This window comes from Neodiprion pinetum, chromosome 3 (assembly GCF_021155775.2).
Source record: "Neodiprion pinetum isolate iyNeoPine1 chromosome 3, iyNeoPine1.2, whole genome shotgun sequence".
NCBI lineage: Eukaryota > Metazoa > Arthropoda > Insecta > Hymenoptera > Diprionidae > Neodiprion > Neodiprion pinetum.
In genome coordinates, this window is record NC_060234.1 from 8,184,560 (window position 1) to 8,204,484 (window position 19,925).

The 19,925-nt window shown below is 38.3% G+C and overlaps 1 pseudogene; it reads left to right on the forward strand.

Moving 5' to 3' along the window:
- Positions 1 to 396: 396 nt before the first annotated feature.
- On the forward strand, positions 397 to 8,565 carry LOC124213521 (uncharacterized; annotated as a pseudogene).
- Positions 8,566 to 19,925: the final 11,360 nt, after the last annotated feature.

Here is a 19,925-nt window from a genome sequence, read left to right on the forward strand (position 1 = left end):
CGTAACATAAAGCGAATGAAAAATAAAAAACATTTCAAGTATTCCAGCAAATCCTGTACGCAAATCCGACCTACAAATTTTCAATCAAGTTTTGATTTGTTTTTCACATCTTCTATGGTCGCCATACTTGTTTTTCAACAAATATGGATGAAACCAAGTTCAAATATTTGTGCGTATTTTTATTATATAGTACCTACCTAAATACCCAGTTTCTACTTGAAACTAGAATTATATTTATTGTATTGTTATTATTGACATACGCTTAGCGTTACAGAGCGTTACAAGTGGGGAGGGGGTCAAAATCGGCCAAAAAGTGCGTTACTTAATTTATGGATGGCCCCATGTGATACAGTAATAGTGATGAGAATTACTTCAGACTATTTACGAGAAACGAAGATGGAACAGTCATGCTGGAATATAATATCTTTATATACAATGTGTTTTTTGTGAATTATCAGCTGTAGAGTTAATCTTCGTTTACCTCGAGACACGAAATTAACCATTGCAATGGATTCTCTTGCATCAACTTTTTAATACTGCAGAGTTGTTAGTTCATGGGTTACTCTTAACTTTCGTCATAAAAGCTTGAATAGGATTTTCGATTCTTTCGAATAAGATAGAAAATTTGGCAAAAAATTTGAACATACGTTTGATTGAAAATGATTTAAACAAAGTGAAATATATGGTGTTTCGATAAGAATTTTTAAATTTACGTTACATTATAATGTTTTCGACGGATCAATACTTGCTGACGCTTTATAAGAAATTCTTATAACAAACGAATGCTTGGGCTTGGTTCGACGTCCTAAAATTGTCATTTACAACATGCTTCGTTTTCATAGCGATTATTCTTATTTTTAAAGAAAATTTCAGAGCTTTGAATAAATTACTGTTCCGTTCATTTTCCGGAAAAGTACACTTTAAAACGGTCGGTAAAACGCTTACTTCTATAAATTACTGTGAAAAACATTCTTCTTCATTCTGGATCAGAATATTTACAACAAAATTTTTTTTTTATTATCACCATCCTTTCACATCAGTATTTTCTGTGTGACGTACATCAAATAATCCTTTTAGGCCCTTATGGACTTTTCTGAGAGAAGAAAGTCGATAACCTAGATTCAAAACCTATCTAATACGATTTTTTACTGTTTTTGTTTACAAAAACCCTTTTATTTATTTATTTAAATGTAATTTTGAAACATCCTAGTAAACACCAATAAAAATGATGCCTACTTCTATGAAATTATTATCTCCAAGAAATCATTGTTTATATACGTGACATCTAAAATTGTTGTGGACATTATTTTTCGGACCAAAGAAAATGATATTTTTTACGCAAAAATTTGTCGGAATTCCTTGCTTTGGGTACAAAAGATGTCGTAGTTCCCGAGAAAAGTCTATTTTTTACAGCCGATTCGTTTTTAAGCGCGCGGAGGCGCCAAGTTCCGTTGACGTTTTCGTTTTTTATCTCCTAGAAATCATTCTTTCCTATTTTTGATAAGAAATACGGTTGAAGTACTTAAACTTATCTTTCCATCCGTTCAAACTTCATCGTAATGGGTTAAATACCCGTTGCAGAAAAAACCTGGAAATTTTGACACTGACGTGAGCAAAGGTCACGCAATGTATAATCTTTCAATTGTTCCTAAAATAAGCGGGACTCCGAGCTCTGTTTATATCTGACCGTCAAATTTCTGTACTCCCAAAGGCAACTGAAATATTCACGGTTTCGCAAAAAAAAATTTCAAAAACTCAAAAAAGTTAATATCAATTTAAAAAAAATTCATTTTCATAGCGGTTTATGAAAATTTGAATTTTTTAATCTGCGTCAAGAAAACAGCACCTATATGGAGGTTCCCGTTCATGCTGCATCTCGGATTGAACAAATTGCATTTTTTTGTTCAAACACCGATTTTGCACAATCTAATAAACGCACGAGGACGGGAGTTTGAAAATAGATTAGGGATGGAAGGAACCACTCAATCTTCGATTTGCGAAACCATCTGTTTAGACTGAGTATTGTTTCAAAGCAGTTGAAAAAACAATTGTTCATCTCCAATTTTTAATTAAAAATTTGGAAACAATTTCATTTTGTCGGAAATTTTATAGCAAAAAAAAAACGTCTTGTACATTTTTATGCTTTAGAGCCTTGATTTCGGAATTATTTCAATTAAATTGATAAGAAGACTACAATTTTGCACTAATGGAATTTATTTAATAACTTGCCGTCGGATTCAGCCCAACGGCGCACAACGATATTCTGAAATGCTATATTTTTTGTGAAATATTCAACAAAAAAAAGATGTGTTCTCTGATTTGGAAAAATCATTAGTTAGAAGCTGCTTCGATGACTGGTCTAAAACGCACTTTAATCTGTCAATAAACGTTTGAAATTTGTGTAAACTGAGTTTAAGATTTGCAACTTTTTACTTAAGCTTCAAATGACACTCGAAAGAACTAATAATATGAATATTGAGATACCTTTATTATTTCGCAATTAAATAACTCAAAGCTGTCCAAAAATTTTATATTTTTCACCCCAGTTTTTTCTGTAAAAAGTCACCCTAAGAAAAAAATCACCAGCCGGGTGACTCGCTCCTTAAGCATGACGACACTTTGCGTCAGCCGTTATGGGCTGGGTTGGTTGATGACCAAACCACTCCATAAATATAACGCTTAGTTCAGACTAATTTTCCCGGATATGAATTACTGGAATTTTGACACCGTTTTCCCTCTTAATTGAACTGGCTTTGGTATAAAAATGGTCACTTACCTTTTGTTGTTAACCGTTGATTCGGGCTCTGTGAGGCGGCTCTGCGTGCTCGGCGAGGACTGGATACGGTATTAATTGACTGATTATTTAGCTTTTATTAGCTTGTAAACTGTACAACTTTACATGTGGGGTTTCAAAAGAAAGGATAAATAATTATACTAGATGGATTAATTGAATGAATGCATTAAAGGTAATTGATTGGTTTACTCATGATATAAGTTTTAAAACACAACTATTCGTTTATTCAATTTAGGTTTATGAAAATGGTTAACACGGTTTTAGTTATATATAATGGTGGAAAAAAGTTTATATTTAAGTAAAAGAACACGGAATACACTTAGAGCTTGATGTGATTGGATTATCTAAAACTGAGAGAATTATTTCTTGTTAAAGACTGAATGACGAAAATGAATGACGACTGTCTGACGACTGCCCTCTCACGACTACTCTCTTACGACTGACGAAAAGCAATGCTTTTTAAAGATTCGCGTGCTGTTGTCTAAACTACTTCCTGATTGGTTCCCAGTATCCTTAAGGGATGCTGGACCAATCAGGAGGTCCTGATAAAATTTTGAGTCTTTTCATTTGTCTAGACTACCCCCGCACTTCGGGTACGGTGTACCATGAGAATTTATCATGAACTATCTCGCCTTTTCCACACGTGCGGGTACGAATTTCCGTGCTGTGTTTTGTATATAATAAAGATACCCTTATTTTATGTTCGGGACAATACTGCCCAAACAGACACTTGAGATAGACCCATACGGATCTATCCGTTGCACGTGTTAGGTCATTTGGTTCCTCTTAGGGAGTTTGTATATACGAGTCTGTTTGGGTAAGGATTGTCTCGAAGAATTATCGAAACAGTAAGGTTATTGATAGCTTAGGGTGTTCATTCCCCGAAGTAATAAAAAGTAATAAAGAGAGCCGTATGCATGCAATGCGTACGGAGACTCAAATAAAAAAAATAGAAAATATAAATGTATTCAATGATAAATTGAAAGGTAATCAAAAATAAAACTAATCGGTAGGGGCAGGGGGCATCGAGGATGTGACACAGCTACCGTACGTAAAAATCAATTGCGGACGATAGGAAATGGAGCACCTAAAAAGAGCACCCAATTCCTGAGTAAATCAATTTTTTTCTAACGCCATTAATTGACGATTTTTCGAAGTGGAAGTACTTTTCTTGAGACAATGAACTCGAGCACTCAATTTTTGAATAGGGCACCTAATTAGCATCTAAAGAGCATAAAATTCTTGCGCAAAGTAACTTTTTCCGTAGCCAATATTCGGCATTTTTAAACTATGCGCTGCCAGCATGACATTGCATCAGCAGCTCAGAGTGAAAATTCTTTTTTATCGGTAACGGAATCCAGCACTTAATTTTTGAATAGGGTGCCTAATTAGAACCTAAAGAGCACCTAATTATGGTACCTGTAATGATCGATTTTTCCAACATGGTTCTGCTAACATTACAGAGATGTACGAGTATTGCACGATCAGCAAGGAATAGACTCAAAACTATATACGTGGCAACACCCAGTAACAGGCAACCAACAAGTATAAAAGCACGCTCCAATACCCCTCGAGCCGATCTATATCAATATAGGAATTAACGACTATCGAAGAGAATTATACGGAAGCACAAACGTAAACCTATTCCAAAACTACGAACTATCAAATCCTTAAATACCTTTACTCTGTTAAGATTGTTAGAACACGAACACCTAAGAATATTCACAGCAGCGCAATCCTAGTATTAGCTTAATATTACATAAATAACAACTATGTTTCATAAATAATCACTATTGTACTCCAGGCGTTGACTGAGGATATATAAGGTGAATAATGATAGTAGTTATTTATAACATATATGCAATTCTATATATTTACCCGCTGTCAAACTAACCAAATAATGAGTAACCGATATAATACTTTTAATATATAGACCTTGTAAGGAACAGGATAGTGAGAATACTTAAGAAGTAAACTACGACTAGAACTCAGCGGGTCGTGACCTCGAGAGTGCACACGGCACTAACGTCCGCGACATATGACACCACCACGAAACATGGGTCACCTCAAGCGCACATACACTGTGATAACCATATTATGAAATAGCAGCTAAAATCGGCCCACGTCCTAACCTCTGCGAAAAAGGGGGAGGAAGCACGGTAGCCAAGGAGGACTTGCTGCCCCCGGCACCAAAGCTCACACGGATAGGAAGCTAATGGCGCAACGGCTCTATACTTACACTACCACACCAACGCAGTGTTATGCCAAATATAAAAAGCTCGCAATATAGTAATAGGTAAGAGCAAAGATCGCGGGTGAACATGCCACGAGGATGTTACCCTAGTTTTAATTCCAAGAATAAGGGGGAAGGTGCGCAGTAGTTCGACGGAAAATTAGAAAGGGGGATCGTTTTGCGCAGCAATCGATCACCATAAACACGGCGACCGATCATTGGATCGTCCTCTTGGTTTCTACCACCAGATTCGTTATCTTGTTCTCAATACAATCTCGCCGTAAAATCCTTTTGCCTTTTGCATTCGAACATTTTCTGCGAAGTTACTCTGTCTAAACTCCAGCGAGCTTCCCCGTTCCATTTTGTTATATTAATTTAGAATCTAACACTAGTAACCCCGTTGTTTGTGACTTGAAATCTGAACCACAAAATAAATCCAAATTAATCAAAGTATCCAAATATATTTAAATCAGTTATTCCGTTAAACGCTCTCATCAATCTACGCTGCACTCATCATAACCAGATCACTTTCCAAAGGTAAGCCAATTTAAATCTTTTATCTAACAATTACTCCTTCCTCGGTTCGTATGATTAGGGCGATAGAATAACCGTTGTCCGGTGTATTTCAATACTTTATCGGTAATTGGTGACCCAAATTACCGACGTGAGTCTGACTGTACTTACGTGATCGCTTCTAGTATCTTACATCTGGAAAGTTTTGCGAGGTACCGTACCTACGCCACATACTCGTATAAAAAAAAATTTTTTTAGCATTGCACCTACTGAGATATTATAGAATTGCTGATTACTTCGTCTCGCTTGCTGCTGTGTCGTAATCAGAGATTCCTCCTTCCTAACGAAACGCCCTGTCAAACCAAGATTCCAGTCCTTAATTGAAACCCCTGGCAAATACCCTTTATTCCCATAACGAATGCTCCCAAAATCAAGCAAAGGAAACGGAGGAAAACGCAGAAAGATAGTGAAACTTTGGGAACAACATATTCAGCCGATTGTACTAAACGATCCGCGCGAAATGCCCGACTCTGTGAAGAAGCCTTATCTCGATAGACCGCAGAATTCTAACCATACCCATACCTATTTACTACTACACAGGAGACACGGGAAAAAAACAAAAGAAAGAAATAAGCTGTTCGAGCCCCTAACACCACCCAAAACGATTAGCAAAGAAGACGCGAAAATTAGGAAAAAGCTAAAGAATATCGCTGAATACTTCCCGTTCAAACTTCTACCTATTTCCACCTCCTCTTCCTCCGACACGGAATCTTTATCAGAAGACGAACCAACCCTTGGTCATAATCGCGTAGTAGACAATCCCAAAGTTAAAACAAGCCCTGTTATTACAAAATCGAATCCAGTCATCAAACCCGTATCGATTATCGATCCAGAAACCGAGAAAATTACACTGAGAGACTTTTTGTATGAAAAATCGGTAAAACTATATCAAAGTTTAATTTGTTACCCGCAGTAGAAAGTAGGGAAGAGAGTGCAAAACTAATTAGTAATTATTCGTAGTGTCATATCGAAGTTTGACATTGCCAAAGCTGTCTTTGACAAAATAATACGTAAACTTAGTATGGTGGATATGAAATATTATGATACTGTATATCAGAATTGACCGTAAGAAAAATTGATATTCCTCGTAATAAATTGTGTACGAAAGTATTTCAATAATCAGTGCAGTGAATGTTATAAACTTGGACGAATATTCAAAAAACTGACATGGTCTGTATTAACTAGCCGTGAAACTGAAAAGAATAGTAGAAATTGAAACGGGACGTCTCGATTTTTCGTATGCTGCTTATCAAAATGTTTCCCGATTGGCCACGAGTGGTTACAATCTTCGTCGAGAACACACGAGGCCGTGAATTGTTCCGAGTACTTTTGGGACTTTTCCTTCATCTGTATCAGGTAGCGAAAATATCCCGCAAATTCGCGTTAGTACGCGTTTCGAGCAATAATAATGCCAAGAGGTTGTTAGTAAAATGTTTAAACAAAAATTTGTTTAACAAATCTGTAGTGAAATTTTTTTTTATACCATATAAAATGAATTCATTGATTTTTTTGAATACCTATGATTTTTTTTTGAATTTTCGCGGTTTTAAAAAACCCGTTTTCCAAAATTTTTTCAATTTTGAAAAATGGATCAGATGTCCTGAAATTTCGATCGGTTTTCGTCGAATGGTTATACGTTACACTGAAGAAGTTTTAGAGGCATGGAACGAATAGTTTCACAAATACAAGCGTAAGATAATTTTGGAATACAAATTTTTCAAAATCACCGAAAATTCCAAAAATATTCGTAGGTATTCATACAATTCAATGAAATCATTTTATATGAAATAAAAAAAAATTCACTAAAGATTTTTTAGACATTTTTTTGTTTAAACAATTTATTAAGAACCTTTTGTCATCATCATTATTCAAAACGAATTATCTTATCAACTTGGTTATGATTGGTAAAGTAAATATTTACATTCTCGGAAGAGGACTGGCTCACAATTAGCCGAAAACCATGCAGGATCGGTTATCGGCTGTTTACGCTACGGAACACAAACTGGGAGAACCCTGAGGATTACTGAGGAATGCTCTCGGAGCAAGGTGGTCATGGCAGCATTCGACTGCTAGCTAGAACACGAGACGGATTAAGCCGAAATCTCTTCATATTCGATACAATTTAAATCGTACCCTAATTAGTGGAAGCGGAATAAATAAAGTCCTTTCTACATTGGTTTTTGTTAGATTTTTATCTCATCACAAAATGTTCAATATTCTCATTGAGACTAACTTTTGGTTGGGATTACCCGTCCAGTAGTAGCTTATTTCTTCGCAAACGGAAAATGTAAATAAAATTAAAAAAACTCTTGGAATCCTTTCTCACAAGCGGTGGGTCGTTCTAAACTTAGCATATATACAAGTTTCCTAAAGATTCCGATATGTAATTGTATTGTATATTTGTATATTGTAAATGTATTAGGTTTAGGTCCCGGTTTAATTTATAAGTGTATTGTGTGATAAAGTTGCGTAAGGTGTCTTTGTGAACATATATGTATCTAGCAACGTGTATCAGTGTCAGTGTGTTTGTGAAGTCTTCGCTGCCTCTACTTCTTTCTTTTTGCAGCGGTGAGTCATAGTTTTTCGTATGGTCCATATTAAAAACTGATATTCTTCGTGACGTCTTTTGAAACGAATATTTCAATCTGTCACATTCACTGTTCAAATCGTGCTTGTCGAGTTGCTAACATTGACATGGTGCGTTTCAAATATTACTGTGTTTTGTATTAAGTAATGATATATTTTTTTCATTCATTGAAAGAAGAATATGAATTTTACTCGGTAGTATGCACATTATGAATTCTGACAAGTAACCCAGGACTTCTCTACTTCTAAACGTTAGCATACTAAACTTTGATATATTTTTATTGATTTTTGACAGAAAAAGTCTCTCGGTGATAAAGGAACCCTGCTACAAGTGCAGGCGCAACCGTCTCATCCGTACCACCTTACCATCAAGATTTGAATTTCCCGCCTCAAGTCGACTTGAGTCTCGCGCGAATAATACGTAATTATATCAAGGGAGCAGCTCGACGTGTGATCGAGAACAAACGGTTCGATACCGTAGATGAATTAACCGCGCGAATAAATGAACTTTATGGACCAGCCAAATCCGTCGATCCGTGTCAGGGTGAGCTAGGAAAAAATTTTTAAAGGCAAAATGAAGATGTCGTGACGTACGCATCAAGGGTACGTGAAGCGCTGGAAAATATAAGACAGGAAGTTGTTGCAAGAATAACGTAAAGACGACTCCGAAGTTTTTACGCGAAATACAGAAGCGAACGGTAAAGCTACTTTTCTGCACGGGCTAATACCTGAAATCGGTGGAAAAATCCTCACAGTACCCGGTACTCTAAAAGAACTGATCGACGTGGCGATGAAAGTAGAAAAACAGGAGAAAATCAAAATTCCACTAACAATTCCTTGTTAGACGAGGAGACCAACCAAGCACAACTCAAGAAGCTGCGATAAATTACGCGATGTTCCAACCATCTAATTGCATCGTATGTGGAGCAAACGACCACAGGTACGATTTCCAATGTGATTCAGACAAAAGCTATCACGTTCACCGTGAGCCTCGGAATTAAACTTATGTTATCCAAGGTAATCAAGCAGACAATCGGAATAATTATAACTCAAGAAATGCCTATTCATATCCTTGACGTAACTCGAACACCTACCAACCGTAAAACAATACTAACTTAAGAAATAAATTTCCGAACCATCAAAATCGTCAAATAAATCACCAACCGCAACCCGATTTCGACTCAAGAGAAAAACATCCAAATCGACAACAGGGACCTCCGAATTTTGGCAATCAAGACAGTTACAGTAACCCAAGGTCGAACTCTCCTAATCCACAACGCTATCCTAGAAATAATCAATATCGCGAAAATTGCTATCAAGGAAACAATAAATACTGCGGAAACGCGGAAATCCCACGAATAATTCATACCGTGAAAGCACTTATCCAAGGAACCCGAGCCCGCAGAGGCTACAAAAAAATTTTAGACAGAGAAATCAACGTTCGAATCAGTACGACGATAATCAAATGATTAGACAAACACGTTACACTCCGCAACAAAATTGTGAAACCTACAACTCGAACCGACCTAACGAATACCAGAGAGAACAACCACGCGAATGTTGCCGATATTTTCCGAACTACAGTCAGTTGGTCGGCGAATGCCCAATCAAACAGCAAAATGATATATTAAATCAAATACCGCGAGAGAATCAAATCTCATTTTCGGGAACATAATCCCTACGATCAAATTAGAAGCGAGCGAGTTACAAAATCCGAGTACTTTCATGTTAGATACAGGTTCTGACCTGAACATCATAAAAAATAACTGTGTTAGGTGGTCCCTTGGGTCCCGTATTTTTCTCCTGTTTCTGTCTGGCTAGTTTTTGGAGCAGGTTTGTCAGGGAGTTCCATACAGCTCCAAGCATGTGAAAGCTACACTCGTAGGCGTTTTTCAGAGTATATCCATGAATTATTATGTCGAGGAAGAATTTGGTCATTTGGAGGGTTGCCCAAATTCCGATTCCTCTTGCGGTGAGAATGCCGAAGCTTACGAACCAGCCCCACATTTTTGTCCATGTGTTCTTTGCTATTTGTTGCATTGCTTCTGCGGTCATAAATTGCATAATGGATAATTGTTGGTTGGCTATGGTTTATCCTGATAAGTGATATTCCTCTTGCCATGTCGTTTAATATTCCAGATCTTTCTGCTGGGACCATGATGTGATCTCTTAGTCGTTCCAGATCTTCTGGGGAGTAGATTCCGCTGGTGGCTAGGTTATTGGGGTTATTGTATTTCCAATTTGACGTAGTCAAAGGTTCGATTGTACCTGGTTGCATTGATTCGATCAACTCTGGTAGTAGGTTACACCATTTTTTTATCGAGGTTGAACGTTATTCGGATGAAGGGTTACATTCTATTTGTGCTCCGGTTTTTAACAACATGCGGTTCTTTGGCTGATACAAACATACTGGCGTTTCCTTTGAGTACCGGTAATTCTTAGTAACAGTTCTTGGTCTTCGTTACTTTTAGGTCGAATTGTATATATTTCATCACGTGGATGACTTTTCCTGCTGTTGTTGCCATGTAACCAGATCCTTTCATTGGTTGATGTGCAAAGTCGGCGGGCGTTAGGGCTGCGGTTGTCAATAAGTTCCGTAAGACTTGTTGTTCCAGTTTACACTTCTTCAAGAGTACGTCTCGGTATAAGGCTGACATTTGAATTCTCATGTGTCTTTCCACGTATACGAACTTTGAATTTACATAGATAAAAATGTCCAGATTAAGGGTCGCCATGGTTTTTTTGTGAGTGAACGCGTTTTTAGTCGGTTTCTCAATAATGAGTAGTTTTGGGTGTTCGGTTCGAATCATCTCGAACCCGCATAGTTGTTGACGTCTTTTCTTCGAAAAAGCGAGGATTATGTCCTGAGTGGTAACTATACATTTCGTCATAGATCTCGTCCCTGTTTTTGATTTTCATAGCTCCACCTTCATACAAGATGTCGTATCGGTCCAGTTGACAGGAATCATTTGGCAAGGTTTCCCAAAATGTGCTTCCTCCTTCATTGTCTATGCAGTTACCATTGCTGAAGTCACATGTTGTTTCAGATCGAAGTATAATTTTGTTTGAATTGAAGTTTACCTGTGAAATATACTCGGTTAGACTGATTCTTACGTATCCTTGGACTGTCACGTTACTCCATGTTCCATATTCATCGAAGTATCGTATGCCTTCGTAGGTGCCGTCAAAGTTTGATGTTCCCTTAATCCTTTAATTTGAGTCTTGATAAAGAAAGTTGCCCCCCTTTTTTATTTATATTATGATTTCATCCGTTCGATTTTCTTTTCGTATTGTTTCGCTGTAGTCGGTGATTTTGTATGTTTAGCCAGTCGCTTTACTGACCCTGTTTTCAAGTGGTTGCATTTGTGGAATGGGTCACGAAGACCTCGTGGGGGATTCGCTCTTTTTGGGTGTTACGTATGTATTTTTTTCGTCTCGGTTGGCGGGCTTAGCTGGCCCCGTGGAGTGGCTATATTCTTTTAGAATATATACATACATCGATGTAGTCTCACGCGTAGGGCTGTCCAGGTTCGAGGTAGGTGGACCTTGTATGAGTGGAGTTTAGTCACGGGACCTGCTATTCGTTGGTTGTATTTTTACGCCTGAGGGAAGAAAGGTTAACGACCGCGGTCTTGCCCGGTTAGGGTATACTTATAGTCGAATTTGGATTCGCCATGGCGATATATACATGTACTTTTATAATGGCGCGTTTTGACGGGTGAACGGGTGATCGGAAGTTTTTACGACTTCCCTACGAATTCCGGTGGTTTTGGCAATTGCGTAGTGGCATGTTTCATTTTTCTGATATTGTGGATTTTTATTTGAAACTCGTTTGAGAATACTTGTTTGATCACGTGCTTTACAGTGTTCCAATCTAGTCGATTCAATCCGCAGCTTATTCTTGACATTGCTATCTTATTAATTCTGAGTACGGAGCATTTATGATAAAGGGTTTTCAAGTCATCTTTCAAGTCGTCGTACGTAGGTTTTCTTTTGGTTATTAAATAGAATATCAAGCGTCATCCCCATCGTAATGTGAGTGCGTCACCTACTTCGGAATTTTGTTCTTGCAGTTGATTTAGCTAAAGTACAGCGGCATGGTCGATCAAACTACACTGGGCCCCAGTGCCGATTAATGCGTAAATGATACTTCCGAAGATCAGAAATCTCATTGTTGGCGAAATGTTGTAATCATCGAATGCTACTAACAGGTTCATAGTAGTTGCTGGCGAGTCGTGATAAATATGTACATTGAATTCCTCCGTAAAACTTTGGTTTAACAATTCGCGTACTCTACTCTACTCCAGATTTCCTCATTCGCAATCTGGTGGAGGCATTGCCAGAGTTGTTAGGTTATAATTTTTACTCGTTTCGTTGAGCTTGGTTAAAGTATCTTCTAGCATTTTGTACGTTGGTTTTGAATCGGGTTTCTCTTTAGCTATTAAAAAGAATATGTATCCTGTTTTTATTTGTGACTAAGGTTATTAGCTCCCCTGATTTTATCGGTTTATTGTACAACAATAATAGTCAGAATTTCTCTTTAATCTTTTTACATAGGCCCGTAGTCATATCAAGGTCACTAGATATTGTTGTTACCAATGTCGTTCCTTTAGGCGATGAAAGGATGTCGCCGGGAAATTCACTAATTTGAGGTCCAAAACGAACGTGTCTCTCTACTGTTTTTTCTCGAGGGGCTTCGTGTGATTCTTCCGGGGTGCGGGCTATCTTCATGCGGTTTGAATGTATGACTTTTGTCTTACCGTTTTCCATTTGAATTTTAATATTTTCCTTACTCAATACTTCTAAAACTTCATAAGGACCTGTATAATGGTCTCCGAATTCTCCCTCCTTATCCTTCATTACGACCACCTTTTGCCCGACTTTGACTTCTTGCAGGTTCAGCTTACGATCGTAATATTCTTTGTACCTGACTTTGACTTTTTCCGTATTTTCTCTCGCGTCGGTTTGGATACTATGGAACGTGTCTAACAGGTCGAATATATATTCGCTGTATAGTTTTAATTCTCCGTCGGCAGGCACTCGACTCGATGGCGCGCGTGCTATGCGCTCATATGCCAATTCGTAGGGTATTTCGTAGCTTCGTGCGTGCTTGTGTTGTATGAGAACATAGCGAGCTCGATCCAGCTGTCCCAGTCTTGTTTATCTTTTATGAAGTACTTTAGGTATACTATTAACATGTGGTGAGATCTTTCTAGCGAACCGTTCAATTGCGGGTGGAACGCTGTAGTTTTAAATTGTTGAATTTTAAAATATTTGCCTATTGATTTGAGTAGAGTTCCTACGAATGCTTGTCCTTGATCGGTCAGTACGGCTCTTGGTGCACCGAATTGGCAAATAAATTTCTTTACGCAGGCTTCGCCAATTTCCGGTGCCGTTGCTCTCTTCAGGAGTACGGCTAATGAATATTTCGTTAGATTATCCTGCATTGTTGATGTTACGTGGGGGTGAGAGTGTACTGAGCGGTGGTAGTTAATGATTAATGAATAATCAAAGATGCTCCTACGTAACGACAACGAATTAAAATTAAAACTAAGAAAAACTTACCTCTCGATAAGCCGGTAATGTGGGTACGTTGTTGCCTAGTCCTATACAGGTCTGTGAGAGTTGTTTAAATGGTTGAGGCCAATTTATAATGAAATGGGATAGGGTATCGTTCAAAATAAATAGTTGAATACGATTTTGATTGGTAGAAGATAACGTATATTCTTCAAACGATTAATTATGAAATGAATCAATGATATAAAAGAAAAGCCAAATAATCGTAAAATGTCCGAATTTAAAGATAGACAACGTCGACGGACGAATTGATATTCAAATACAGAGAAGCTGTAGAACTAGTTGAATTCGATCGTTTACGCTTCTTCCGAAACGCAGGGTTATTTTAATAATATACAAATAATATATAACTAAACATAATGCTCGTCAAAAACATCTATCCTGAACGACTATTATTTCTACTTCTGGTCGGTTATTATTATATGGTATCTCTCTTTTTAGATTAAATGTAACTTATGTTAATAGTCCAATCCTACGCTACGGATCAGTCGATCTGTAGAATTATATGCGTTACTTAGCTCTGATTTGAGCTTGCAAAAATATGATTTGGGGGCCAAGCTGTAGACAGGAGAGTGTCTCTCTGAATAGCCAAGGTTATTATCTACAGCTTGGCGCCAATTCTATCCTGCTGTATTTTGCTATGGAACTGTTATGAGAAAACCTATATTGATATTCTCAGAAAACAATACTGAATGTTCGACAGTGGCTCGTGAAGCTTGCCACTCGTTTTTGTTTAATAAGACGTTATTCAAAGTTTGGAATGATGTTGAAGAAGACTACTCGAATTAACTTAATTATCTTTAGTTGCGAAGTTCGGCGAGATTGAGAGCCGTCGGTCGTGTAGGTCGGTGTCCTTAGAATTCTGGAGCAGAGCCTCGCCTCGAGATCGGAACGATTGCTGAATCCGAACGATGATGAACGTCGGGCACTGAGCTTTGTGAATTTAGAACGGTACACTACTATCGAAAGCTATTGTTTAAAAGAGTCAATTTGGTTCACTCGCGATTGATATATATATATATATATATATTGAAAATGATTCTAACGATTATTAATTAAAAATGATAATGTAGGTGGTTATTATTATAAGCACTTAATATTACGCTACTCTTGCTCTAGAGGACTAATCCGGAAAAAAAGACGTCCACGCACTTCGCGAATTGACAGACGTAAGACATGGCTTCTTGGGCCTGAGGGTCCAAGGAGCTGCAGTTGCAATAAGTTACAACGGTAATTAGCCAATGAAGTGCGAGGGCGACCTCCTGGTGCCCAAATCTATACGGTCAGCGTTACTTCGCGTTCTTCGACGGTGTTCCGACGATTCTCAATCTAGTCGCTTACACGTGTAAGATGTTGACAAAAAGTATCTTAAGATAATTCTCACGCATTCATCCACACATCTTAACAGATAATCTATTTTAATTTGGTGATTCCAAAGGTAGTGGTTTATCCTAATTATTAATGATAATTTTGACTTAAAAAGAGAGATATTTCCAAGCTGAGCGCTAGTGATGCTAATTCAGCAGTATCTTGTCTCAGTTCTTGGTACCAGTTATAAGAAACAAAGTTGAACATTATACTAGAGATCGTTACTGGTCTCTACGTGACTTTTGCCAGGAGGGGTGGAACTCGCCGGACTTGGCAATACCATATTTTAATGTTATCTATGGCTGTAGCTTTTGTTACAACGTTGAAAGTGAATTTTGAAAAATACTTCACGTATTGAGAGTCCTAGTTATATCGTGATTTCGAAAAAGGTACGCCCAAGCAATACGCCGGATGTAACATTGATAACAATGAGTATCCGTTTTTCGACGTCGAAAGTGGCCCTACTATGTCCAATGATATTTTGTCGAACGCGGTTGAAGATGTGTCGGTTATGACCATTGGTTGTATAGTTTTTACTCGGACTAATTTCTTTTTCTGGCAGCTTATGCATTGCATGATAAATTTCTTCCTTTAAATTTTCCCAATAACAGTTTTATTTTATTCGATTGTATGTTTTTGTAACACCTTTGAGTCCACCTATTGCTGAAGCATGAGCCTCTTCGATAATAGTCAATCGTTCCGAGCGAGCTGGTAGAATAATTTTGTTCGTGCAAACTAGAATTTTCACGGGATCGGTGGTGAATGTTATTCCGAATAAATGAATAATATAAGTAGATAAGCAAGGGGGGTTCTGGATAGAAACACCTTCTTTACCAACCAAGCCGACCAGTCCGCCTATAGTTTGCCCCAGGCGAAAAATAATATTTTCCACCTACTTCGAATACATAACCAGGTGACGTAACCATGTGACGTTACCGGCTGATGTGCCCACGGCGGTCATTTTGAAAATAGCGGTCATTTCGACGGCAGCCATTTTGATTTTGTGATGGCGGCCATTTTGACGGCGGCCATGATTTTTTTTTGATATATAGCCAATAGTTTGCCCCAGGCGAAAAATAATATTTTCCACGTACTTCGAATACATTCTTTTACGTTAATCGACCGGATGGTGACATCGCAATTAGATAGACAGGGAATGCCGATGACGATCCGTAAACTTTCACGCTAATAGTTTACCCCCAGAGCGAAAATTTCACATTCCAATCGCCTAGAGCAAACTATTAGCGTGAAAGTTTTACGAATCGCCATCAACATCCCCAGCTTTACTTAAAATTAGTACCCATAAAAGAGACCGGGTCAGCGTAGAGCGATCATTCTAGAGGAAGCTTCGCAACTCTATCTTTGTCAAGTGTGTGTGATCGAAAGAAGAAGAAACATGGATTCCGAAAAGTGTTTGAAATTAATACAAATTATGGAAACGGCGCTCAAGATTTTATCTGAAAAATCGTCACCGGCAGAAATTGCAAAATGGATTCGATTCGGAACCCAAAATACCAGGCTTTTGAATAAAATCTTACGCAACAACGCCTCAACGATCGGGGAGAAGACAAGAATTTTGACTACAATTGGAATTCTGAAATCGTTGACAGTCAAATTTCAACAATTTCAAAAAGTGGGTGACGGATTACGAAGCCGACGAAGAAGCGATCGAGTACGGTGGGAAGATTTGGAGACAGCTTTCGAGAGTCGAATTCGAACGGGAGCCATTATCAATCTGCGGCATAAAGATTTGAACAGGTTTTTGGAAGATGCGAAACACCTCGTCGTTGCAAGACTGAAGAAAATGCTACGAAAAGTGGGAAGTTTAAAGGCAAACTGTGTCTTGTGTTGTAAATTCAATATAACGAAAAACGCTGAACATGTTGAGGAAATGAAATATTTTAACACCAGAAACCAAATCATCCTCCAGCCAGCTGACATACACGGGTGGTTCGAAGAGAACGTAAAGCAAAAAGTGTTGGCCAAGGTGGAAGATTTTCAAGAGAGAGACTCTGGTTGGTCGCTGACCGAAATAATCAATTTGACTGTAAATATCAACAAGTACGTGCCACTGCGAGGCGGTGTGTTCACATACACACCACTACCCAAAGATATTCAAGATAAGAAGGCTGTCGTCAACATCCGCAACGGAGACGCGTATTGCTTTCTCTGGTCGGTCACCGCAGCCCTCTTTCCAGCCAACAACAATCCCAGCGAAATCACTTCGTATCCACATTTCAGCTCAGTGCTACAATACGGAGGTTTGCATTTTCCAATGTCTTTAGACCAGATTCCAAAATTTGAGAAACTTAACAAACTCTCAATTAACGTTTACGGTATAGATAGTGCGGAAAAACAAAAGCGTAGTGAAATTATACCCATTTATTTGAGTCGAAACAAGTCTGATAAGCCTACAATCCATCTTTTAGTAATAGAGTCTGAAAACGACGACGATGACGATGATAGTATGGAAAATATTGAAAAGAATGTAACACATCATTTTGCATGGATTCGGAATTTATCACGGCTGACACGTTCCCAAATTTCTAAACATAAATGTCGTACATGGTTGTGCGATAGGTGTCTATCACACTTCCAATCTGAAAGGTGTTTGATCAAGCACAATGTAGATTGCATGAATTTGAATAAAACCAAAGTTATCTTACCAACAGAAGAGGACAAGATTCTCAAATTTAAAAATTTCAAGCACAAAGAAACCGTTCCGTTCTGCGTTTACGCAGATCTAGAATGTTTACTGCAGCCCATACATGAAAGTTTTGGGGAAAATAGAACAATTTATCAGAAGCATCTTCCGCATAGTATAGCTTACTATCTGCATTGTGCGTTTGACGATTCGCTTTCAAAATTCAAAATTGATCGCGGAGAAACTTGCATCCAATGGTTTGTGAACGAGTTAAAGGAATTGGCACTTTCGTTAGAGGGATATTACAAGACTGTTGTACCGATGGAACCACTAAATTTCAATCAGATCAACGAATTTGATTTGTCGGCGGTCTGTCATATTTGTGAAAAACCGTTTACGCCCACAGACGTGAAACATCGGGATCACTGTCATTTCACGGGAAAGTACCGTGGTGCTGCTCACCGCAGCTGTAATCTAAATTACCAAAATTCGCACACCATCCCAGTGATATTCCACAATCTTTCGGGTTACGATTCGCATTTTCTGATCAAAGCTCTGGGTACGTCATTCGAAGGTACTGTTAAACTATTACCTGTCAACAAAGAAAAGTACATTTCCTTCACTAAATTCGTTAAGGGAACGGATGTAACGTTCCGTTTCATAGATTCGTACCGTTTCATGCCTAGCAGCCTCGATAAATTATCATCGTATCTGGACGATTGCCGAAAAACAATAACACGTAAATTCTGCAGTAGCTTGAACAAATTTCGGTTATTGACTAGGAAAGGTGTCTTCCCGTACGAATACATAGACAGTTGGGAGAAGCTCGAGGAGAAACATTTACCAGCCAAAGAACAGTTTTATTCAAAATTGAACGACCGGAATATATCAGACGACGATTACGCACACGCGTGCGACGTATGGCAAACTTTTAACGTCCAAACTTTGGGAGAGTATTCGGACTTGTATTTACAGACGGACGTGTTTTTACTGGCTGACGTTTTTCAAAATTTTCGACAGAATTGTTGGACGACGTACAAACTGGACCCGTTACATTACTACACAGCGCCCGGTCTGTCGATTGATGCAATGTTAAAATGTACTGGCATCGAACTCGAGCTTCTCACCGACATAGACATGGTTATGTTTATCGAAAAAGGTATTCGTGGTGGTGTATCACAGTGTTCGAACAGATATGCAAAGGCCAACAACAGGTACATGGGAGAGGAATTCGATCCTGAGATCGAAGAATCTTATCTCATGTACTTTGACGTTAATAATTTGTACGGTGCAGCTATGAGCTTTGCTCTGCCATACAGTTCCTTCGAATGGATATCAGACTTCAGACAATGCGACGTTCTTACCATCTCGGACGATGCAGAGTTTGGTTACGTGCTGGAGGTAGATTTGGGATATCCTGCGGAACTGCATGAAACTCATAAGGATTTACCATTGTGTCCGGAGCACTATGTACCTCCGATTTCGACCAATAAACAGCCAAAATTGACGCCCACGCTATTTTCCAAGAAAAACTACGTTGTTCACTACAGCGTTTTGAAACAATGCTTACAATTAGGCTTAAAATTACTTCGAATTCACAGAGTTCTCAAATTCAGGTAAACCCCGTGGCTCAAAAAATATATAGATTTGAATACCGATTTGCGAAAAAAATCTGACAACGAATTTGAGAAAAATTTTTACAAGCTAATGAACAACGCAGTTTTTGGCAAAACTATGGAAAACGTGCGAAAGTACAGAGATGTTCGATTGATCACCGAATGGGATGGACGGTACGGTGCGAGAGCTACCATAGCCAAGCCTAATTTTCACAGCTGCACCGTTTTCGACAAAGAGATGGTTATCGTCGAAATGAATAAGACGAAAGTCAAATTGAATAAACCATTGTATGCAGGTTTCTCCATCCTGGATCTATCTAAAACATACATCTATGATTTTCATTACAATTACATTAAGCAGAAATTTGGCAACCGAGCAAAATTAATGTACACGGATACCGACAGTTTGATTTACAATTTTACCGTCCCCGACATATACGAACACATGAAGGAGGACTTGCACAAATTCGACACGTCGGATTATCCTCTTGACAACGTTTACGGAATACCTCGAGCAAACAAAAAAGTTCTCGG